This window comes from Danio rerio, chromosome 15, assembly GCF_052040795.2.
Source record: "Danio rerio strain M-AB ecotype USA chromosome 15, GRCz13ab, whole genome shotgun sequence".
Classification (NCBI taxonomy): domain Eukaryota; kingdom Metazoa; phylum Chordata; class Actinopteri; order Cypriniformes; family Danionidae; genus Danio; species Danio rerio.
In genome coordinates, this window is record NC_141035.1 from 2112190 (window position 1) to 2124485 (window position 12296).

Consider the following 12296-nt stretch of genomic DNA (forward strand, 5'->3'; position numbering starts at 1 on the left):
GAGTGCTGGTGCTGTCACAAATGTTATGCTGCTTCAGGGAGACAAATTGCTGGCCTAGACACAGGTAGCACGCGCCAGTGTTGAGTCCCTGATAATCTTCCCACTAATTCTCTATTACAGCAAAATGAAGCCATAAATCTTCCTGACAGCTGATCGATGTAAACATTGTTTCCCCCATGATTGCCAGCACTCCCAGTGGAGGTACTGTCCACTCACCACACACTGAAATTACTCCCCGCACAAGCACCGGCGCGAGCCTGGAACAAGAGAGAGATGACACGTGCACGCTCAAGGATGACGGGGAGAGAAGCTTTAAAGAGATAGATCGCCCAAAAATGAAACTTCCGTCAATCGCTCATTCTGAATCTGGAGGGCTTTTTTATTTTCTAAGAGCGGACGTTTAGCAGAATGTGGTCCAGTCGCTGTTTGTTTGTTTGGTCTCAGACCACAGATATATGTCAATAATTACATGAATTTCAGCATTTGCCAATGCTCATCCTCATGTTATCCTGAATCTGGATGACTTCTTTATTTTCTAAGAGGGCATGTTAAGCAGAATGTTATCCTCGGTTCTGGATTATTGCAATGCATTAATGTCAAGTCTAGCTTGTCTATTTGGTCGCAGAGTACAAGGATATAATAGTTATGGATTTTTCATTAGTTTTAGTTTCTATTTCGTTTCGACTTCTTGTTTTCAAATTCAGTTCGTTTTGATTAGATTTTCTAGTTTTTATTAGTTTCTATAGTTTAAATTGACTTAGTTTTAGTTTCGTTTTTATTAGTTTTCAAGAGTTCACACTTAGCTGATGATTGATAATAAAGCTAGTTTGGCGTGCTGTCCCTGGAGAGAGCCCTGAGCTTATAAGATCCTCGAGCCCTGGGCTCCCTCCCTTTGCAAGGCGAGAGGGGAGTTTGAGCTCAGGTAGATCTTGATGACTCCCCCTCCTGCTTATTGTAGCTAAGTGTCAGATATGAATGCTGAGAAGGTGCACTCAGAGTTTGGCTAAAATATTTTGGATTAATTGTTTAGGGTGCTTTTTTTTACTGTGAAAGGAAACCGGAGGACCCGGGGAAAACCCACGCAATCATGGGGAGAACAAGCAAAACTCCGCACAGAAATGTCGCCTGGTTTGGAAAAGAAATAAACCAGGGGTATTCTTGCTGTGAGGCAACAGCGCTAATCGCTGGCCACCGTGTTGCCCGTTTGAAAGGAGGGAAAGTAGGGTTGATTGGGGGGTTTCTTCAAGACGAAGATATTGAGATGAGAAAAGTCTGGTTATTTATAGTTAGTTAAGGATCGTCTGATAGGATAATTAGTCACTAGCTAAAGTTGGAACAGCCGTGAACAATCATAAGCACGTGATCCTCTCGAATTTTTTTTATAAATAAACTTCACTTAGTATTATTTTTAAATATTAATAATATTGTTTTATATATATATATATATATATATATATATATATATATATATATATATATATATATATATATATATATATATATATTTTTTTTTTCTAAATGAGGATATTTGTTAGGTGCAAGAGTCAAAATCAACAGAATAAATATTATACAAAAAAACATACATTTTCTGAAACCTGTATTCAGAGAACACATGAACACTACCACAACCATCTACCATCCTCACATTCACATACAACAGCACACAAGATAAGCAGCCTTAAGTACAATCATGTGTGCACGACTGCTCTGAGGTTAGACACGGTAGTGATGGGAAGTTCAGATTTTTAACGCGGATGTTAGGACTCAACATTATGCAGTCAGCAATAGTCATTTCAGTCAGTTAAAACATCACTATGATCTAAAACATGTCTTACAGTAAAGATGTCCAACCCAACTGAGTCATTATTCACTTATTTAAATCCCAGTACGATTGTCTGTTATGAAATAAACTTACGTTTTTCACCAGAACCTCTCATTTAAGCCTTCGGTTCACCCGCGCTGCATTTGTTCAAGTTTAGTTCAGTCACACAGCGGGCTGTACTGTTGTGTTTGGTTCACTGAATCACGCATGCGCAGTATTATCGGTTCACCGCTTCTCAATGTAACGTTCGTTTTCTAATAACTGAATAAGAGTATAAATTGGACTATTTTGAGTCAGAGGGGGGTATTAAGCTTGTTAAAAAGTAAGTAGTTTTTGGATAAGTGCTTACTGGTGACGCGAATCGTTTCAAATGATTCAGTTCGATTTGGTGAACTGGTTCAACCGGTTCACTTAGAAGATCCGTTTGAAAAAGATTCGTTCGCGATCGCGATACAGAAATAAAACCCATTAGTGGGCACAAATATGTTAAAGTAATAGTTGAAAGTGTCTGTATTTAATGCTGTCACCGTGCTGCTGTCATGTCCACTCGTTGTTTTGTCGCAGGAGCAATAGCGAGGAGGAGAATCGGCTCGATCTGGCCAACAGCAGCAGGACTACAGACTCTGAGGTGCGAAAGGGTCAAACACCTGCAGCGCGAATCAGATTTACTTCTGAAAGGCTTACAGTAAGATTATGTATTAAATACTTTCACAAATACCAAAACGAAGGAGGCTGTTGCTATAATTTTAGATAGTTTCAGTTAGTTTTGTATGTACACAATTTCAGTTAGTTCTAGTTATTTTTAGAAAAAAAATCTCGTTTTTATTTTTATTTCAGTTATCGACAATTATTTCACATTTTTAGTTTTCGTTTATTCGTTCGATTTTGTTAACTATAATAACCTTGTCTCAGACAACAAATATATGCACATGAATGATGAATCCATGGATTTTAGATGGCCTTGCCTTAATTGATCATGGTCATCATTTTATTTTTATAGTATGGTAAAATAATGTAGTGTAAGTAAATGCAGCATGGTAAAGAAGCTTTAAATGATCAGATTGACTTTTCCAATTAAAACTCTATGAGCCAGATTTACTAAACAAGACAAATTAGCACTGGAGTGCAATCCAAGTCTATTGAATATACAAGATGTGTCACTAGTACAGTTTTTAATGGGGAAAAATGTAACAATAGGGCCAATCTAGTGAATGAAGTTTATCTTCAAACAAAGAAGCCAATAATTCATTCATTCATTCATTTTCTTGTCGGCTTAGTCCCTTTATTAATCTGGGGTCTCCACAGCGGAATGAACCGCCAACTTATCCAGCAAGTTTTCACGCAGCGGATGCCCTTCCAGCTGCAACCCATCTCAGGGAAACATCCACACACACATTCACACACACACTCATACACTACGTACAATTTAGCCTACCCAATTCACCTGTACCGCATGTCTTTGGACTGTGGGGGAAACCGGAGCACCCGGAGGAAACCCACTTGAAGGCAGGGAGAACATGCAAACCTAGAAGCCAATCATTGATTGCTAAAAACATTAGCATTTTGCAAAAAAAAAAAAAACTTTTGCTTTAAACCTTTTGTCAAAAACATTAGCAATCTAGAAGACTTTTTTATTTTCTAAGAGGGGAAGTTACACTGAATGTTATCCTGGTTCTGGATTACTGGGGTGTACTAAAGTGCAGTTGCTGCTTGTTCATTTCATTAGAACTTCAAATACAAGGTAGAGATATTGGTGCACCTATTGATTTTGGATGAGGTCAGGTTAACAGCAAATGGTATTATTATCTGTCTCACTTTCTGGTATTAATGTCATTTTTAGGTTTAATCCCACCAGCCTGCTTCAAGAAAAGTTGTGAGCAAGATTGATGATAGATAGGACGACATTTTGAACAATGCTGCCGGTCAATATCGCAGAGCGATGTTACTTGGCTACTTTCCTATTGAGAATGGCCAGCAAAATTGGATAGGAGAAAAAATGGATCCGGTTACTGCAATTAGTTGCCTTGTATCTCACCTAGTGGACCACTGAAGGCGTCATTGCCTGGTAACATTGCTCTATAAGTTGCATCTCGTTTTTTCATTCATGCATAACTACAATCTATAATTGAGTAGCTCAATATCAGGTCCCTCATGTAAAATAATAAAGTCTTCACAGAAAGCATTCACATCTTCCTAAAAGTGCAGGTATAGACATTGGTGGGTGTTTTTAAAGTCAGAAAACTAACCCAATAAGTAAATTTTAATTGTTTGTGCAGTGATTTGGATTGAATGTTGTCAATAACGGATTTCTAGAGTGAACTGACCCGCGTGAGCAAAAGCACAATTAGGCCTACCCACAGGATACATTTCCAACATAGGCTTATTCTAAAAACGCACCCCTATACAGACTTCTGGAGATCGCAAATTATGTAGCCAGGGGTACATATGGCTGCATTTCGTCTTTAAAACGAATGCTACGGGGTGGTATGATAACGATCCTTTTCTTGCCTCCAGGGGTCCGTTCTTCGTACGTGGATTACTCAATTAGCTGGATTTGGATATTGATGATTTGACACGATCCAGGATTGCTTCGTTCTTCAAAGCTGATCCGAGAGTTGTTGTCATGGCAACAGTTCTGCTAGGTCAAACCTGATCGGGAGCAGGTTCAAGTCATATAAACAGGATTAGATCGGCTCAGTTCAAGCAAAGATACAGAAAGTATGTTCTGAATTCTGATATTTTCTTACAGTAGTAGTTATATCCACTTAGGAAAATGGTACATATTTTTTAACTATATATATAAAGTTATAGCCATTAATAAAATAAATAAAGTTATACATATTAATAAAACGTATGCAATCTGCAACCTCGAAATGAAAGTACAAAGACTGCCACCTGGTGGTGCAAAGAGAAAACTTATTGATATGAACTTTTTAGATCGCTTTAGTACAAATTGTGCATAATAGAAATGCACAATATGTGACTTTTTTTAAAGCAATAATACATTTCAGCAGTCATAAACATGTTTTGACAGTTAATATGCCGGTGATTTGATGCTTCACAAAAGTTGCAGACGCCTTTACCAATATGAAAATGCTTTTGTAAACAACCAGTTATTCTTTACACCGATTAAAAAACAGCTACTATAATATAGACAATATTTTCTAAATGTAGAACTAAATACATTGATTTGCATTGAAATACACGATGATACACTTGACACAAGAAAGTGTAAAGCCTGCAGCTCACAACAAATGTGGAAGGTTATTGCGTGTCATATTTAACAAGCCGTTTACTGCTAATTTGATGTAATTTTGCTCACATGGATAATTGAATATTAATCAGATGATGTCATTACGCTGCTGTGCCGTCAGCCAATCGTTGCATTGCTGATCATGATTTCGAGGATCGATAGATCTGACCTTCACAACACACGCAGCGATCTCAGATCAGTTTATCCAGACATTCTAATCTGATTCGCGAACTTGTTTGAAGAACCAAATTAGCGAGAGATCAGTTATCAAGATTAAAAGATCCAGGATCTGCCAAATCATCTTAGATCATTTAAGCGGGGTACGAAGAACGGACCCCAGCTGTTGCTTACCTCCATGTGGACAGCATTACCACTGTTACTAGTTTGTCCGGTGGCTTGTCACATACGTTGGAGGATTTGAGACATAGAGTGGAGTTGACAGTGACAATGGGGTTCCAGTTTAGCAAGGAATTTTTCCTGAAAGCAGGTTAAACAAAAACAAAAGCCAAAAATAAAACAAACAAGTGAATAACAGGGTGAGAATGTGGTAAAACCTGAAATGTGGTACAAATCAGGCGGCCGCCAGGGCTTTTCTTTTTCTGGATTGCTTTTGAAAACACTGTTGGTTGTGTTTAGGGAAGTGGGTGGCGATGGTCAATCTGTGTTTTTGAAAACACAATCGGTTGGGTTTAGGGAGGGGGTGGGTGAGGGTATCAATCGGTCAGGCAGTCAGTCAGTCAACAGCGGCCTCTGCTGGATGTAAGTGAGAACAGCAGATGCGAATGGCACACGTGAGAGAAATTTGAGATCTTAAAAAGGAGTACACATCGGCCTCTGGTAGATTCGCGAAAACAAAAACTTCAAAAAACATAGCTCCTGGGATGTATTTGGTACTCTCCGGAGATGTATATAGGGGTATGTTTTCAGAATGAGCCAAGGTTGTACGTTTTCTACTTGCATGCACATTAGTTTTACATGTCATAAGATAAGTTTACCGTTAAGGCTTAAAATTACAGGAATGTTGTTCCAGGATCAACATAGGCGGAAGACGATGTTTATAATGCATGCCAGTGCAGATTTATGACGCATGTCATTTGAAAACGATGCAAAAAAATTGGATTTGCACAACATTTGCCTGCACATAGCCAATTGTAGATGGATAGTTATACTGGCGAAGCAGTGGCGCAGTAGGTAGTGCTGTCGCCTTACAGCAAGGAGGTCACTGAGTTGCTGGTTCGAGCCTTGGCTCAGTAGGCGTTTCTGTGTGGAGTTTGCATGTTCTCTTTGCATTAGCGTGGGTTTCCTCTGGGTGCTCCGGTTTCCCCCACAGTCCAAAGACATACGGTACAGGTGAATTGGGTTGGGTAAATTGTCCGTAGTGTATGAGTGTGTGTGTGAATGTGTGTGGCTTGTGGCTGGAAGGGCATCCGCTGTGTAAAAACTTGCTGGATAAGTTGGCGGTTCATTCCACTGTGGTGACCTCAGATTAATAAAGTTCCTAAGCCGACAAGAAAATGAATGAGTTTCTTATGCGTTTTTGCAGCTGACCAACAGATGTCAGTATTCTTGTGTACGTGCAGCCGTTTTGTTTCAAGACAGCTTACCTTATTGACAGTGTACATCTCTTGGTATTAGATGCATACTATACTCATATGTGATTCCAAAACATTGACAATAACGTTAAAAGGTCAGTGCTTTTGGTTAGGGAATTTGGCCTTTAAATCAACACACAGTTTTCCCAGTACTGGGTTGCGGCTGGAGGGGCATTCATTCATTCATTCATTCATTCATTTTCTTGTCGGCTTAGTCCCTTTATTAATCCAGGGTCGCCACAGCGGAATGAACCGCCAACTTATCCAGTAAATTTTTACGCAGTGGATGCCCTTCCAGCCGCAGCCCATCTCTGGGAAACATCCACACACACATTCACACACACACTCATACACTACGGACAATTTAGCCCACCCAATTCACCTGTACCGCATGTCTTTGGACTATGGGGGAAACCGGAGCACCCGGAGGAAACCCACGCGAAGGCAGGGAGAACATGCAAACTCCACACAGAAACGGCAACTGAGCCGAGGTTCGAACCATCGACCCAGCGACCTTCTTGCTGTAAGGCAACAGCACTACCTACTGCGCCACTGCCTCGCCGCTGGAAGGGCATCCACTGCATAAAACATCTGCTGGAGTAGTTGGCGGTTCATTCCGCCGTGGTAACCGCTGATAAATAAGGGACTGAGCCAAAGAAAAATTAATGAATGAATGAACATTTAGTGTTTTTTTGCTACTAATTTAGATGAGCAAGTCTCTTACAGTCCTTTGCCTGAGGACGGCAACAAAAAAAAGTGGCAGGAATAAATGTTAACAGGTGTGTAAGCAGTTACAATGACTAAACCACAGCATCTGCAAAAGAGGCAAGATGTTAATCAGAGGCGGAGAAGTTAATATCAAACAATATCATTGCTAAAAATAAAGTCCACAAGCTTGCATTCACACACATCTCATATATACTCTTTATTTGTTGAGGCTATGAACTAGTCAGTCTCCAGACGTCATCCACTTGTCAACAGTAATGATTTAATTAGTAATTAGGACACCGTTTCAGTGGTCAACCCAGTACAGTCTTCCTGAAGTAGTCATCCCTGGAGTCAGCAACCGGTCCGTACAGGATCCCGAGCCATTACTGGGTGTTTGTATTTATGAGAACTCGTCCAGTAGACACCCATGGGGTCCCGGTAAAGGACAAGAGGAGCCCATTTCAGCACAGACAGCTTCTATTGGCTTTAAAGGTTATAGCTCACCCAATTGGTCTCAGGCTGGCAGTGTCACTTGCATTATGACTTCATCACCCTGGGAAAAGAGGATGAGAGGAAAGAAAAACAGTTGCTAGCCATCCGTCAATGTCCGTCTCAAATTACCGCTCGACCAATCACTGCTAAAGATCAATAAGGAGCCAGTCGGGGAGGAGCGCGAGATGTAGCCAGCGGGGGATAGTAGAATAACTGATCAATACAGGAGGATGGATTTTGTCATCTTGGAAATGCACTGTCAGAGAGAGAGTGCTTCACTATGACACTTCAACCAACATTACAGACACCCTAAAAGACCCCGATGGCGCATCAAAATGTTATGCTTTAGACGTCCAGAGAACATCTCTTCTGCGAGCCGCAGCACTGCTTTTGCTTCAAAAACTGTCCGCTGCTCATCCAAACTTAAAGGGAAGATCTATTAAGCAAGAATCACTTTTATAACGGGTTTAAACACAGTTGTGTGGCAGCAGTGTGTGAATATAGCCAAAAATGAGTAACGCAAAAGCCTCACAGGAAGAAGGTCGCTGGTTTGGGCCTTGGCTGGGCCAGTTGGCGTTTGCATGTTCTTCCCGTGTTGGCATGGGTTTCCTCAGGGTGCTCCGGTTTCCCCCATAAAGTGCGGTATAGGGGAATTGGGTAAGCTAAAATTGGATGTAGTGAATGAGTGTGTATGGATGCTTCCCAGTGATGGGTTGCAGGTGTAAGGGCATCCACTGTGTAAAACATATGCTGGATAAGTTGGTGCCACTGTGATGACCCCAGATTAATAAAATGACTAAGCTGAAAATATATATATATATATATATATATTGAGTTGAAACCAGAAGTTTTTTACCTACACCCTATAAACAGGATCATAACCATTTAAAAATGTCTGATGGTAAATCATACTAAACATTTACTATTTTAGGTCCATTAGGATTACCTTAATGATTTACATTTGCTAAATGGCAGAATAATGAGAGAATTTTTTTTTTTTAGAATTTATTTATTAATTTCTAGACAGTCAAAAGTTTACAAAAATTTCCTCAGTATTTTTTAGCTTTGCTTTTAAACTGTATATCTTTAGTCAGATGTTTTGGCTCTCCTTCCACAAGCTTCTCACAATAGTTTGCAGGAATTTTGGCCCATTCCTCCTGACAGAATTGGTGAAACTGAGTCAGATTTGTAGGCTGTCTTGCTCGCACAAGCTTTTTCAACTCTGCCCACAAATTTTTTATAGGATTGAGATCAGGGCTTTGTGATGGCCACTGCAAAACATTCCCTCTGTTCTCCTTAAAGCACATTTGAACTTATTTGGCAGTATGCTTAGGGTCATGGTCTGTTTGGAAGACCCATTTGTGGCCAAGTTTTAATTCCCTGGCTGATGTCTTCAGATGTTGCTTCAGTATTTCTCCATAATGTTCTTTCTTCATGATGCCATCTCTGCTGTGAAGTGGACCAGTCCCTCCTGCAGCAAAACAGCCCCACAACATGATGCTGCCGCCCCCATACTGCACAGTTGGGATGGTGTTCCTAAGCTTGTAAGCTTTCCCCTTTGTCCTCCAAATGTAACACTGGTCATTATGGCCAAACAGTTTAATCTTAGTTCCATCGGAGCACAGGACATGTCTCCAAACATGAGTCTTTTCCCAGTGTAATTTAGCTAATTGTAATCTGGCTTTGTTGTTGATTCTGGCTTGTTGATTTTCTCATGTTGTCACACAAGGAAGCAGTGTGTTTGAGCTTTTCCTTAAATACTATTTTACAGTTGTGCCTCCAATTAACTCAAATGTTGTCAATTAGCCAATCAGAAACTTCCAAAACCATTCCAAAATCATCTGAGCTTTTTCAGAGGCGAAATAATCGTATTGCATGTAAACTTGACTTTCAAGAAAAGTTTCTCAGAAAATATCTCATAATATATATCATAAATGGTATATCTATATATATATATATATATATATACAACAGTTCTGCCGTGACATATTTAAGTAATATCAGCAACCGTACAGCCTCTTTACCCTTTGTGTATTCCTCTGCCCACATACAGCCAGCAAAAAGCAGACACTACAGATCTAAAGTTTAAAAGATGCTTGCTCAGCTGTTTAACTGTCAGCTTATGATTTGAATCCAAAGTGGAAGAAAGTAGTTCCTCATACAAAAGGGTTTTTGAGACTCTCCATGTTTGATTTTGTTTTTATATACACAATTATGCCGTCAAACTGTTGAATATACACAATATCACACTCGTAGCAGTGCGATATTGCTGTATATCGGCACTGGTGGGGGCACTAACGCATATACAGCCATATCGCACTGCTACTCGTGTGATATTGCTCAAATGTATATACACACACACACACACACACACATATATATATATATATATATATATATATATATATATATATATATATATATATATATATATATATATACATATATATAATTTATTATTTATTTTTTATGCAAAAATAATATAAGGAATATAAATAGGATTCAAATCTTTATTTTGTAATTATTTTACTATTATTAAGACAGGTGTACAGGTTACAAAAAAAATCATCTTGATATGATTGGCACATACTGTATTTTACATTTCTGCATGAACTTTCAGTTTAACCTACTTGAACGATTGTTGTAAATCTATTTAAATTCACACCGCAAAAAAAAAAGAGAAAATAAATAAAAAATAAGACACCAAAGTTCAAAATGTCTTGAAATTTGTCTGGAATAAGTGTGCTGCGTGGCCAAGAGCGCTGGCCTCCGTGTGAAGTGTAATATCGCATGATCAGAGCGGCTCAAATTGAAAACAAGACCTCCGTGACCGCCTGATTACTTTTACAGCAAAACTTTTATTTCTCCTGCTGCTTCGTTGTCAGTTCTTCTCATTCATATATGCATTCCGGGGCTTTATTTTGTGCGGAAGAGGTGACTTGTCCTGAGGCGTCTTATTATTTCAGGAAATTTCAGTGATTTAAAGTGTAACATTTCCAGACTCCAAGGTCAGATCTGCGTTCTCCCCTCCTCCTCTTTCCTTTCTCCCGGCCAATCGATTGTTTCTAAAGAGCTCAAACGGCATGTGTCCACCCTGGAGTCTTTCAGAAAACGCTGGTGGGGACGCAGGCGGAGGAGAAACCGCTCTCCCACTTTTTCCTGAATCCGAGCGCTGACCTCAGAGTCAGGGTGAGCGGGTGTATTGGCACGGGTACAAGACCGCTAAGCCCCCATGCAAAAACTGCCCTGGCTCTCGCACCATGCGCTCTGCCCCCCCACTGGTGTCTTTGCCAGCTGCCGAGTTGAAAAGTTTTCCCGGAGATGGATGCAAATTTTCGGAGCTCTGTTTATTAAAGTCTGATTACAGGATTGGATGCGGTCTAACTGACTCTTTCATGTTTCCACAGCGCCGAGTGTTTGTTGGAAACCACAACAGGTCAAGCGACTGACTCTCTGCAACCTTTACAAATGCACCAAAGCAAGCCGCGGTCAAAATGCATAATGCAAGACCGTACAACAAACAGAGTGGTTAAGTGTGAGTGGACGTTTGCTTTAGACTATGGTGATCCTCGCTCTTTGATAACTTGTGCTGGATCAACTCCTCATCGGCGCATCTGAGCAAAAGGCAATTGTTTGTAAATTGAGATGGAAGCGTTATTTAAAACTTACATAAAAATACAAAGCTATTGATGTTGACATTGTTAGGATAGGGCAACCCAATATTAAAGACTGAAATATAAGAGTAATAAATACATCGTCATGCATTTCTTGGCCCCTTTATTCACACTTTTATTTGCTTCCGGTGATAGTTTGTTCAGTAGACAATCGGAAAAAAAATTTATAGCTTAAAGTGGCTAATAATTTTGACCTAAAAAGGCTTCTAAAAAATTAAAAGCTGCTTTTATTCTATCTAAAATAAAACAAATAAGACTTTTTCCATAAGAAAAAATATTATCAGACATACTGTGAAATTTTTCTTGCTCTTTTAAACATCATTTGGTAAATATTTAAAAAAGAAATTAAATTAAATTAAATTCAGCTATATTTGTATAGCGCTTTTACAATGTAGATTGTGTCAAAGCAGCTTCACATAAATGGTCATAGTAAGTTGGAACAGTGTAGTTCAGTTTTTTAGTGTCTGAGTTCAGTTCAGTTTAGCTCAGTTCAGTGTGGTTTAATAATCATTACTGAGAGTCCAAACACTGAAGAGCAAATCCATTGATGCATAGCTCTACCGATCCCAAACCATGCAAGCTAGAGGCGACAGCGGAGAGGGGAAAAAAACTTCATGGATTGGCGAAAGTAAAGAAAAAAAATCTTGAGAGAAACCAGTCTCAGTTGGGCACAAGGGGGGCTAATAATTCTGACTTCAACTGTATGTGATTTATTGGCTTTATCCTCCTGAGACCCAAAGACATTTTTTTAATTT

General features: G+C 39.5%; 1 long non-coding RNA gene across 1 annotated transcript; it reads left to right on the plus strand.

Annotated features, from left to right (window-relative positions):
• Positions 1-1985: 1985 nt before the first annotated feature.
• Positions 1986-11630, plus strand: LOC141377986 (uncharacterized). Its single transcript, XR_015508983.1, has 3 exons — positions 1986-2144; positions 2387-2507; positions 11275-11630. It is a non-coding gene; the product is annotated as an uncharacterized LOC141377986 (long non-coding RNA).
• Positions 11631-12296: the final 666 nt, after the last annotated feature.